This window comes from Mobula birostris, chromosome 14, assembly GCF_030028105.1.
Source record: "Mobula birostris isolate sMobBir1 chromosome 14, sMobBir1.hap1, whole genome shotgun sequence".
Lineage (NCBI taxonomy): Eukaryota > Metazoa > Chordata > Chondrichthyes > Myliobatiformes > Myliobatidae > Mobula > Mobula birostris.
The window spans coordinates 91263544-91277273 of NC_092383.1; positions in this window are offsets into that span (position 1 = coordinate 91263544).

The following is a 13730-nucleotide window of genomic DNA, read 5'->3' on the forward strand; positions in this document are numbered from 1 at the left end:
CCATTATTAATGTAATCCCGATCTCTTTGTATCATTATCATTGTTATGTTTATCAATTTGAAACTCAATAAAAAAGATTGAAAAAGAAAGAAAGGATAGGCATAGCTTGAAGAGACTTGGCAAATTAGAAACAAGAGATGTTTGAAATCTTGAGCAAAATGCTAGAGGAACTCTGCAAGTCAGGCAACATCTATGGCGGGGTGCAAACAGTTGCCGTTTCAGGCCGAGATCCTTCATCTGGACTGGAAAGGAAGGGGGAAGAAGCCAGAAGAAGGATTTTTAATAGAAATAATATCCTTTAAACATGATACCTCTGTACAAAGCACAAGCTGGTGTACAAGTGAGGGTCGCAGAGGTTTTAAATAATGTCCTAATTCGTTAGAAATAAAGTCACACCATCCTAACAAACATTGTGAGCAGTTTTGGGCTCCTTTTCAAAGAAAGGATGTGCTGGCATTGGAGAGGGTTCAGAGGAGGTTGACAAGAATGATTCCTGGAATGGAAGTGTTAATGTATGAGGAGCATGTGATAGCTCTGGGTCTGTACTCTGGAGTTTAGAAGAATGGGGAATGGGGTGGAATCTCATTGAATCCTACTGAGTTTTGAAAGGTCTATATAAGAGTGGACATGGAGAGGATGTTGCCAATAGTGGGAAAGTGTAGGGCCAGAGGGTACAGCCTCAGAATAGAAGGACAACCTTTTAGAACAGAGATGAGAAGGAATTTCTTTAGCTAGAGGGTGATGAATCTGAAATAGATTGCCATGGGTGACTGTGGAGGCCAAGTCCTTTAAAGCGGAGGTAGATAAGTTCTTGATTAGTCAGTGTGTCAAGGATTATGGTGAGAAATCAGGAGAATGGGGTAGAGAGGGATAATAAATCAGTCAAGATGGAATGGCAGAGCAGACTCGATGGGCTGAATGGCCTTCCTTATTCTTCTAAACTCCAGTGAGTACAAGTCCAGAGCCATCAAACACTCCTCATATGCTAACCAATAAGATTGTAGAACAAGGAATTGCAATGATACAATTACTGTATCTTAGAGTCATGATCATTGAGTTTGAGCAGCTTAGCATGGATACAGGCCCTTTGGCCCAACTAGTCCATTCTGACCATAGTGCTCACTCTGCCAGTTCCAATTTCCCGTGTTTAGCACATGTCCCCTCAGTGCACCCCTTTCTGTACCTGAAACACCAACTGTTCGTTTTGCTCCATAATGCTGCCTGACCTGCTGAGTTCCTCCACTGTTCAGTGCATGTATAACTAAAGCCCTCTGTTGTGTAGTTAAGAAGTTGCATGTCGTGTTGAGCCTAGGACCAGGAGGCTGGTAGTATGGTTTGTGAGGCTGGGTGATGAAATGATGAACACATTGTATATGCTTCAAGAAATCCCAATCAAAAGTTCAGAAATCCTTTTAAATAACTTTCCCTTAAAAGTACGTGCAATTAAACAATTGCCACTACAGTTGATGGAATTGGGTATTTTTGTCTTAAAAGTCGGAAGCGGAGGCATTGATGCACAGGATCGGCAAACGATGTGGAGAGTTGTCGACTCAGCTACTCCTTCATGGGCTGTAGTCTGCCCACCATGGGGACATCTTTAAAAGGCAGTGCCTCAGGAATGCAGCATGAAGGGCCCTCACTGCCCAGCGCATGCCCTCTTCTCAACACTGCCATCCATCAGGTGGTACAGGAACCTGAAGACGCACGCTCAGCAGAGTCAGTGTCTCTCCACCACCAGATTTCTGGATGGACCATGAACACTGCCTCACAATTTTGCTCTCCTCTTGCACTATTTACCTATTTTAAATGTATTCTTATTGTGATTAATGGAGTCTGGGTCCCCGACATGGATAGTCCGGGGAGATCGGTGCCGAAGAACGAAGCCCGAAAGTCGATCTGATGTTGAGGCCCGATGGTTGGACGCTGGAGGCCCAGGGGCCTGTCCCTGTGTGTGGGAGGGTGGAAGGGAGGAATGGGACTTGTTCTGATTCTGTTCCTGCTGAATGGCACTGAGATACATCCTAGGATGTGCTGGGACACATCATCAGTGATGTAACCTGGGGTCATCAGATGCTTTTACGTCTTTCAACATCAGACTCCCTCGGCCAGGTGACCCAGCCAGGATTGATCAGGCCCTGGTTTGTGTCCCACCAGCATTTGGTCACAACTCTTTATCCACAGCCATCTGGATGCTCACTCAGTAGCTTCTGACATGGTCCTGATTGCTCTGTGAAAACCCCATAATGCCAAGGAGAGAGTAGGTTGTACACAGCGAGCAGCCAAGCAAAACCTCAACACCCAACCTCTTTAGGCTCCAGTCGTGCCCTCCACCACACTCTCTGGCACTGTTCTCCCAGCTCCTGGTTTTCTTACGTCCAAAACCCTCCTCAATCCGGTCACCCCACGGCATGGTCAGTTCTACCATGACAAGTCAAGTCACTTTTTATTGTCATTTTGACCATAACTGCTGGTACCGTACACAGTAAAAACGAGACAACGTTATTCAGGACCATGGTGCTTTCATGGACCACCTGCTTTCAAGGTTTCTGACAGACTGACCATGAGATGAAGTCAGGGAACGTAATGAATGGAGCAAAGAAAACTAAAAGCAGCAAGAGTGCAGTAAACTCGCACATTAAATCTAAAACCTCAGGCAATCTCCACTCTTTGACACTTGAATGGGGGGTGCTTGAGAAATTCCACTCAAGACCACTAGGTGGCACTAATGACTGCACCTTTTGAAAGGAAAGCTTTCATCTTCATTACCAGTCAAGCCCATGAGCTGCATAGAAACTTATCTCATCAAAAAAAAGTATTGTAATATTCACCTTGAATAATAAATACTGGCTGGCTTATAGGCTATTAGAGTGTAAGTATCCAAGATCACCTAAAGGTAATGTATTATTTAGCATACACTCTTTACAGTGCCAGTGATTGGGGTTCAAATTTGTACGTTCACCCCGTGACTGCCTGGGTTTCTTCCCCCATCCCAAAGACGTACGGCGTAGGATCCATGTATCCATTTTCTGTTCGTCTGTATTGTATTTTGTGTTGCTTATTTATTATGGGAAATTTGTCAGCACAGGAGCACTGCAGGGATATGTACTTGGCTCCCCTGCTCTACTCGCTTTGCACCTTCCTGTGGCTAAGTACCGCTCCAAAACCATAGACAAGTTTGCTGACGACACCATTGTTTTGGGCCGTATCAAAGGGGGTGATGAATCTGCATACAGGAGGGAGTTTGATGATTTGGCTGAGTGATGTCACAACAACCACCTCTCACTCAATGTCATTAAGACCAAGGAGCTGATTGTAGACTTCAGAAGAGGGAAACCAGAGGTCTATGAGCCAGTAGTCATGGGAGGATCAGAGGAGGAAAGGGTCAGTGACTTTAAATTCCTGGTGTCTCTATCTCAGAGGAACTGTCCTGAACCCATCACGTAAATATAATTGAAACAAAAGCACAACAGTGCCTCTACTTCCTCAGGAATCTGTGGCAATTCAACATATCATTGAAAACATTTGCAAACTTCTGTAGCTGTGTGGTAGAGAGTGTGCTGACTGGCTGCATTACGGCCTGGTATGGGAACACCAATGCCTTTGAATGGAAAATCCTACAAAAGGCAGTGGATTCGACTCCGTACATCACAGGTAAAACCCTCATAACCATTGAGCATATCTACATGAAACACTGTTGTAGGAAAGCAGCATCCATCATCAAAGATCTTCACCACCCAGGCCATGCTCTTGTCTCACTGCTGCCATCAGGTAGAAGGACAGGATCCTCAGGACTCGCTCCAGCAGGTTCAAGAACAGTTAGCGCCACTCAACCATCAGGCTCTTGAACAAAAGGGGATAACTACACTCATTTAAGGATTTTTATCTTGTTATTTCATGCTTCTTGTTAATTACTATTTATTTATATCTTCATTTGCAGTTTGTTTTTCATTGATCCTGTTTACAGTTACTGTTCTATAAATTTGCTAAGTATGCCTGCAGAAAAAGAATCTCAGGGTTGTATGTGGTGACGTCCATGTACTCTGATCATAAATTTCACTTTGAACTTTGAACTTTTGAATATGGGTTGGGGCGCGGCAGAAGCAAGTGAGTATAGTTACGTATTTACACTTTGTCCTAGTTAGTTGGTTTAGTTGAAAGGGAATGAGCCGGGGGAATGATTTTTTTGTTGACAGCTAATTATGCTTAGTTACACTTAATTATGCTAATTTGTTTGCTAATTACTCATATTTTGCTCATTTAGTTTTGTTAGTTTTTTAACGCTATAAGATCGTTCATCGTTGCTGGTTTGGTAATAAAGAATTAATCATACTTTTTTTCCAAGTTATTTTGAAGCACGTCATACAGAGTCAACCCCCTGAACTTAAGTCTGTCAGTGGTTCGGGTTTGTTCTCAAGTAACCATGATATACAGGTTAGGGTTAGTAAATTGTGCGGATGCTACATTGGCGCATGAACATGGCGACAATTGCAGGCTGTATATGTGATAAATAAAGCTAATCTAATGTCTAAAATATGGCCTGCAGACACAAGACACACTGGAGCAACACCCAGTCTGCTGGAGAAGCTTAGTGTTAAAGTCAAAGTAAATCTATTATCAAACTACATATAAACTACCTTGAGATTCATTTTCTTGTGGGCATTTACAGGAAAATAAAGAAATACAATAGGATTTATGAAAATGTTTATATAGACAAATACTGACAACTAATGTGGAAAAAAGGACAATCCGTGCAAATAAATAATATTGGGTCACACAGACAAATTGCTGGAAGAACTCAGCAGATCAGGCAGCATCTATGGAGAGGAACAATGAGTCAACATTTTGGATTGAGACCTTTTACCAGGACTCAGCTTAGGGACTTCTCCTGGGCAGAACAGTAGTGTAGCAGTTAGGGTGATGCTCTTACAGTGCCAGCATCCTGGGTCTATTCCACCACTGTTGGTTCGGTAAAGAGTTTGTACGTTCTCTCAGTGACTGCATGGGTTTCCTCCGGGTGCTCCAGTTTCCTCCCAGCTTTTAAAGATGTATGGGTTAGGGTTTACCAAGCTGTGGGCATGCTATGTTGGTGCTGGAAGCATGGCAACCCGGAGAGTCTTGTGTTGAAATATTGACTGTTTAGAGTACATTCAGCCAGAGACTCATTCCACCAAGATGCAGCACAGAGCGTCATAGGAAGTCATTCCTGCCTGTGGCCATCAAACTTTACAACTCCTCCCTTGGAGGGTCAGACACCCTGAGCCTATAGGCTGGTCCTGGACTTATTTCATAATTTACTGGCATAATTTACATATTACTATTTAACTACTTATGGTTCTATTACTATTTATTATTTATGGTGCAACTGTAACAAAAACCAATTTCCCCCAGGATCAATGTATAATAATTCCAAATAATAAGTATGACTATGACTATGACTTTCCATAGATTCTGCCTGACCTGCTGAGTTCCTCCGGCATTTTGTTTGTGTTGCTTTGGATTTCCAACATCTGCAGAATCTCTTGTGTTTATAATACTGAGAACACGAGTTTTGGAGAACTTGACTCACCCTGAATCCGAGCCAACTCCAGTGCGTCGAGCAGCACCTGTAAAGGAATTGTCCAATGTAAGCTTTTGACCCAGTACGTCGACATTTCCTTATCCTCCCACAGGTGTTGATCGAGCTGCTGTGTTCTTCCAGCAGTTTATTTCTTTGCTCTAAAGGATGTGCTGGATTTGTGCCCAGTAGCATCTCAACTGGACTCACCATTGAAGGCAGCTGCCAAAAGGGAGCTATTGATAGTAGTGGAAGTAATTCCTCTTCACTGTGTGGCACCAAAGGCATTCCTGGTGTCCAGAGCTGCATGGGTGCACTGCCGCATAGAAATTTGAAATACTCCTATGCACAGAGCCTTTACTGCACAGTAGGAATTTTCTTTTATATAAGGTTAATATAATTTTGAAATTATGCTAATATAATTTTGAAATCTATGTTAATATAATTGTGAAATACCCTGTAATTATGTGCTAATGAATACAATCCATAAATTTTCCAAATAATAAACGTACCACATCCTTTACTTTGAAACAGTTTAGAGCTTCAATGTATTTACATTTTCGGTGTCTCAAGTTACAACACTGTTACAAATTGTAACAATAAACACAGAATGGAAGTCGGTAGCTCATTGTTAATAAACTGCCAGCCTGCTGAACGTCGACACCGCCTAGTCAAAACATTTTATTTTTGCCATTGTGCCTGTTGGTTGTTTTGACTGCCTGACATTGTTTACTTGTGTTGTGAGTTGTGATTTGTGTTTGTTGATGTACATATTACAAAAAAAAACACACTTAAAGTGCCGCACAGTTTTCAGGCCACATAAAAATTTCCTGCCCAGAGCACCGGTAAGTCTGCGCAGCTGTAAAAAAAATCTAGAGGGAATGTTACTGGTGTCCCAATGGGAGTGACAACATCTTTAGATTAGCAGCAAGTCTCATTGAAGGACACAAAGCACAATTTTTAACATTTTAATACTTTACAAGGAGCAAAATAAACTTTTTAACTTGGAAGCTGATCAATATAAAGAAATGATAATATTGTGAATGACAGTCCAGAGTTAAATTGGACAGCTTTAGGGCCAGATGGGTTGTTCAGCACTGCTGACAACTCATTTTGATGTCGTCTGAGAATAGTTTATAAATACTCAAAAGTTCCCCTATGGTCAGTAACCCGATGAGATTATACACAAGTTGTGAATGGCAAAGTGGCAGACTGGCACAGTTAGTAGGGCTGCTCCTTCACATCACCAGAGACTCGGGTTCAATCTCAGTCATGACTGCTGGCTGTGTGGAGTTTGGACGTTCTCCCTGCGACCGCATGGTCTTTCCCCTGGGTGATCCATATTTGAATCTGACCATTTCATAGGCTACCTTTTCATAGTTCAATGTTCAAAGTAAATTTATTATCAAAGTACATATATGTCACCATATACAACCCTGAGATTCATTTTCGTATACTCAATAAATCCATAATAGAATAATAACAGTTATAGAATCAATGACAGACTGCACCAACTTGGGCATTCAACCAGTCTGCAAAAGAAAACAAACCGTGAAAATACAAAAAGAAAGAAATAATAATAATTAATAAATAAGCAATAAATAACAAGAACATGAGATGAAGAGTCCTTAAAGGTGATAGAACATTTCAGGTCCATTGAACATTTCAGTGATGGGGCAAGTGAAGATGAGAGAAGTTATCACCGCTGGTTCGGGGCCTGATGTTGAGGGGTAATAACTGTTCCTGAACCTGGTGGTGTGAGTCCTGAGGCTCCTGTACCTTCTTCCTGATAGCAGCAGCGAGAAGAGAGCATGGCCTGGGTGGTGGGGGTCCCTGATGATGGATGCTGCTTTCCTATGAACAGTAGCCAAGTTTGTCAGGGGTTGCTGGAGCGGTGTGGGTCAAAGGGCCAGAAGGGCCCACCCTACTCTGTGTCACTGAATAACTAACCAGCGGGTCAAGCAGCATCTATGGAGACAAATAAAGAGTCAACGTTTCAGGATGAGACCCTTCATCAGGACTTCACCACATTTCATGACATGTGCCAGTGATAATAAACCTGATTCTGACTCTTCAGTCGTAGAACAAGGACAGGCCCCGATGTTCTGCTGGAGTATTTAAACTTAACCATTTCTGGATCAAACTTGAATCACATAAGGGCTCACCAGCTGTGCAGGGCTTAAAAGCTATTACCTCCTACAAAGTGAAACCAAGCAACATAGGTAACAACAAGGTTTCACTCCCAGATGAACACAATGCTTGCTTTGACCATCAGAACATGGAGGAACCTTCATAAACTCCCACAGCACCCCCACCCACTACCCTGTGACATCCGTCTCTGAGGTTGACGTGAGAACTTCCTTCAGGAAGGTGAACCCACAGGAAGTATCCCGCCCAGATGGGATACCTGGCCAAGTACTAAAGACTTGTGTGGATCAATTGGCTGGAGCGTTCACCAACACCTTAAACATCTTGCTACGGCGGTCTGAGGTACCACCTGTTTCGAGCAGGCTTCAATTGTACTGGTGCCTAAGAAGAACTTGGTGACCTGCCTCAGTGCCTCCAGTAGCACTTACATCCACAGTGGTGAAGTGTTCTGAGAGGTTGGTGATGAAACATATCAGCTCCTGCCTGAAAAGCGACTTGTATCTGCTACAATTCGCCTACCAACACAACAGGTCCACAGCAGAAGTCACCTCATTGGCTCTTCATTAGAATACAGTATCTGGACAGCAAAGACGCAAACATCAGGATGCTCTTTATCGACTACAGCTTGGCATTCAATACCATCATCCCCTCAAAACCAATCAATAAGCTAGAGCTCAGTACCTCCTTGTGCAATTGAATCCTCGATTTCCTCGTTTGCAGACCCCAGTCAGTTTGGATTGGCACCAACATCTCCTCCACAATCTCCATCAGCACAGGTGCACAAGCTGTGTGCTCAGCCCCCGCTCTACTTGCTTTATACTTAATGACTGTGAGGCTAAGCACAGCTTCAATGCCATGTTTAAGTTTGTTGACAAGAGCATAGTCACTGGCTGAATCAAAGGTGGTGACGATTCAGCACATAGGACTGAGACTGAAAACCTGGCTGAGTGGTGCCACAACAACAACCCCTCACTCAATGTCAGCAAGACCAAGGAGCTGATTTTTGATTTCAGGAGGAGGAAACCATAGGTCCACGAGCCAGTCCTCATCGGGTGTCAGAGGTGGAGAGGGTCAGCAACTTTGAATTGTCCAACGTTACCATTTCAGAGGATCTGTCCTGGCCCAGCGCATGAGTGCCCTTATGAAGAAAGCATGACTTCCTGCTTCCTTAGCAGCTTGTGAAGGTTCGGCATGGCATCTAAAACTCGGACAAACTTCATGTGTAGTGGAGAGTGCAATGGTGACGTACATATACTTGAACAATAACTGAACTTTGAACTTTGAAACCATACTGCCTGCACAAGGTCCATGATCCCTTCATTCTCTGCAATATTCCTGAGCCAAAGATCCTCTTAAATGTCTCATTTGGAATAACAACTGCTAAATTCATGGAAGACTGTTTACTAATCTATTAAACAGGATCATCTCTGGACCCAGTAAAATGCTAAAGCAATGCCAGAAACATTCAGCGGGTCAGGCAGCGTCTGTGGAGAGAAATGACGAGTTCAGACAAAAATGCTTAATTAGAACCTCTGCTCCCTTTTCTATAACTGTAACCCGACCTCTGTCCACAAGACCATTTACTCATCAGATCCACGCCCATTCTCAGGAGGAGTGATATCCTTAGGCCCTTTCCTCCTCATTTCCCACACCCCTCTACCTTTTCCTCTCTCGCAGATCCTTCGATTCATTTGCCACTAACTTCTACCAAGGGGAAATTGACAATCACCATGGTTTTGGGGGTGGCACTGTAGTGTCATGGTTAGCATAATACCAATAAAGCATCAGTGGCCCGCAGTCACTTCCACCGTTTTCTGTGATCGTGTGGATTTCCTCAGGGTGCTCTGGTTTCCTCCCACATTCCAAAGACATAGAGATTGGTCACTTGGTCACATGGGTGTAACCGGGTGGCACGGGCTCGTTGGGCCACAAGAGCCTGTTACTGTGCTGTATCTCTAAATAAAAAAATACTGAATTTACCTGCACTTACCTGTGGGTGGAGGAGTGGAGATACGTCTCTACCAAAGGGAATGTAAGGTGCTTCTTCCCTCCACTAGCCTGCAGGTCACCCTTGGGCAAGGTGTAGCACCTGCTCAGCCCCCGATCAGGGTCACGTGGAGCCACGGGAGCAGGTAGTGGATGGTTGTATGAGCAGCTGGTGCCTATCACAGGTCTTGTTGATTCAACAGGCAGTCTCTGAAGAGTATTGATAATGGCTGGGGTCACCCATCTTGTAAAGACACTGCCCAGGAGAACCAGTTCTGTAGAAAAAATTGCCAAGAACAATCATAGTCATGGAAAGACCATGATCATCCATGTCATATAACAAGCGGACTGGAAGTAACAAACTATCCTGAATCTGTGGGGGTGAAAGGAATTGTACAGTGTTTTGTGCCCAGACCCTGCCTCAGGACTGAGAGTGCAGGGGGAGATCTTTACTCTCAATCCTGATACAGGGTTTTGACCCAAAACTCGGACAGCTCCTTCCCCCACAGATGCTGCTCGACCCACTGAGCTCTTCCAACACAGTCTGTTGCTTGGGAGTTTAGGAGAATGAGAGGTGATCTTACTGAAACATGAGCTTTTGAGGGGTTTGGTTTTACAGTTCAGGGTGTTGGAGTTTGGGGTTCCGTACCGGTGTCCTTTGTCTGTACATTCTCCCCATGACCGTGTGGGTTTCCTCCAGGTGCTCTGGCTTCCTCCCACAGCCCAAAAACGTACTGGTTAGTAGGTTAATTTGTCATTGCAAATTGTCCAGTGATTAGGTTAGGGTTAATTGGGGGTTTTCAGGGTTTGCTGGGCAGCACGGCTCAAAGGACCAGAAGGGCCTATTTGGCAAGTCTATCTCTAAACAAAAATCTCTCACGAGGAGGATTCTAAAGCCAGGGGCATAATTGCAGCCATGGCACATAGCAGTTAGCATAACGTTACAGTGCAAGTGAACAGGGTTCATCTCCCGCTGCTGTCTGAAACATGTTTGTACCTTCTCCCCAGAACATGTAGTTCTCCTCTGGGTTCTCCCGTTTCTTCCCACATTTCAAATACGTGTGGATGAGTAAGTTGTGGGCGTGCTATGGATTAGTAAATTGTGGGCACACTATGCTGGTGCAAGAAACGACACACTTGTGGCTTGCCCCAAGCTCGTCCTTGGACAGTATTGGTCGCTGGCATAAACCACACATTCATTCGACCTATATTCCTAGGCATGCCCTCCAGTCCAGGCAGCTTCCTGGTGAGTCTCCTCTGCACCATCTCTGAAGCTTGCACATGCTTCCTATCATAAGGCAGCCAGAACTGTGTCTGTAGGACGGAAGCTGCCCTTGAGCTTGGTGGTGTGTGTTTTCAAGCTTTTTTATTTTGCTGGGAGAGGGGAGAAGTATGCAGGTCTGGGGGTGAGCGTAGTCTTTGACTGTATAGTGGGATGCAAAAGTTTGGGCACCCCTGGTCAAAATTTCTGTTACTGTGAATAGTTGAGTGAGTAGAAGATGAACTGATCTCCAAAAGTCATTAAGTTAAAGATGAAACAGTCTTTTCAACATTTTAAGCAAGATTCATGTATTATTTTTGTTCTGTACAATTTTAGAGTGGAAAAAAAAGGAAAGGAGCACGATGCAAAAGTTTGGGCACCTCAAGAGGTTTGAGCTCTCAGATAACTTTTACCAAGGTCTCAGACCTTAATTAGCTTGTTAGGGCTCTGGCTTGTTCACAGTCATCGTTAGGAAAGGCCAGGTGATGCAAATTTCAAAGCTTTATAAATACCCTGACTCCTCAAACCTTGTCCCAACAATCAGCAGCCATGGGCTCCTCTAAGCAGCTGCTTAGCACTCTGAAAATTTAAATAAATGATGCCCACAAAGCAGGAGAAGGCTATAAGAAGATAGCAAAGCGTTTTCAGGTAGCTGTTTCCTTAGTTCGTAATGTACAAACTTTGTAATTAAGAAATGGCAGTTAACAGAAATGGTGGAGGTCAAGTTGAGGTCTGGAAGACCAAGAAAACTTTCCAAGAACTGCTTGTAGGATTGCTAGAAAGGCAAATCAAAACCCCCATTTGACTGCAAAAGACCTTCAGGAAGATTTAGCAGACTCTGGAGTGGTGGCGCACTGTTCTACTGTGCAGCGACACCTGCACAAATATGATCTTCATGGAAGAGTCATCAGAAGAAAACCTTTCCTGAGTCCTCACCACAAAATTCAGCGTCAAAAGTTTGCAAAGGAACATCTAAACAAGCCTGATGCATTTTGGAAACAAGTCTTGTAGGCTGATGAAGTTAAAAGAACATTTTGGCCGCAATGAGCAAAGGAATGTTTGGAGAAAAAAGGGTGTAGAATTTCATGAAAAGAACACCTCTCCAACTGTTAAGCACGGGGGTGGATCGATCATGCTTTGGGCTTGTGTTGCAGCCAGTGGCACGGGGACATTTCACTGGCAGAGGGAAGAATGAATTCAATTAAATACCAGCAAATTCTGGAAGCAAATATCACACCATCTGAAAAAAAAGCTGAAGATGAAAAGAGGATGGCTTCTACAACAGGATAATGATCCTAAACACACCTCAAAATCCACAATGGACTACCTCAAGAGGCGCAAGCTGAAGGTTTTGCTATGGCCCTCACAGTCCCCTGACCTAAACATCATTGAAAATCTGTGGATAGACCTCAAAAGAGCAGTGCATGCAAGACGGCCCAAGAATCTCACAGAACTAGAAGCCTTTTGCAAGGAAGAATGGGCAAAAATCCCCCCAAACAAGAATTGAAAGACTCTTAAGCAACACACATAAAAGTTGCTGGTGAACGCAGCAGGCCAGGCAGCATCTCTAGGAAGGGGTACAGTCGATGTTTCGGGCCGAGACCCTTGAAATTCCAGCATCTGCAGATTTCCTCGTGTTTGCATTGAAAGTCTCTTAGCTGGCTACAGGAAGCGTTTACAAGCTGTGATACTTGCCAAAGGGAGTGTTACTAAGTACTGACCATGCAGGGCGCCCAAACTTTTCCTTTGGGTCCTTTTCCTTTTTTGTTATTTTGAAACTGTAAAAGACAGAAATAAAGAAGTTATCTTGCTTAAAATATTAAAGAAATGTGTCATCTTTAACTTTATGCCTTTTGGAAATCAGGTCATCTTTTACTCGCTCAGCTATTGACAGTAACAGAAATTTTGACCGGGGTGCCCAAACTTTTGCATGCCATTGTATGTTTTGATGTACATGTAAAGCTAATCTTTAAAGAAGGCACCTGTTTAAGATGGATATGAATAACTAATCATAAACACAAGAGATTCTGCAGATGTTGGAAACTCAGCAGGTCAGGCAGCATCTGTGGAGGGGAATAAGCAGTCAATGCTTTGGGCCGAGACCCTTCATGAAGACTCAAAGGGTTTGTGATGCATAGCCGTTAAGCTTTGGTATAATCTATACTGGAGCACTCTGCAACCTGCGCTCGTACGTTCAGTCACTCATTGGGGAATTGAGGAGAGACTATTGAATGACTGTCAGATCAACTCCTGCTCTTAGTTCAGCTCAAGAAAACTTCCAACCTCTGAACCAGGCCCCACACAATCTCACGTTCCAATGCGCAGTAGAACTCCAGTGATCAGAAGGCAGGCAGACAAACAGACAACAATTTCCACTGGTTTCAGAGTGCTGAGACTCAAGCAGAGCAAAATACCATGGACTGAACAGCATAACTAAACGTTGGTCTGGCAACACACAAAAAGTGCTGGAGGAACTCAACAGGTCAGACAGCATCTATAGAGGGGAATGAACAATTGACGTTTCTGGCTGAGATAAAGGGTCTTGGCTTGAAAAGCTGAAAGTTTAACCAGATTCAGATTTATTTATCACATGGACATCAAAACATACAGTGAAATGTGTCATTTGCGTTAACAATCAACACACCCAAGGCTATGCTGTGGCAGCCCGCAAGTGTTGCCACATATTCCGGTGCCAACATAGCATGTTCACAATGTTCCAGTCACCAAGCACTAGCTTACTCCTTTCCACAGATGCTGCCTGACCCGCTGAGTTCTTCCAGC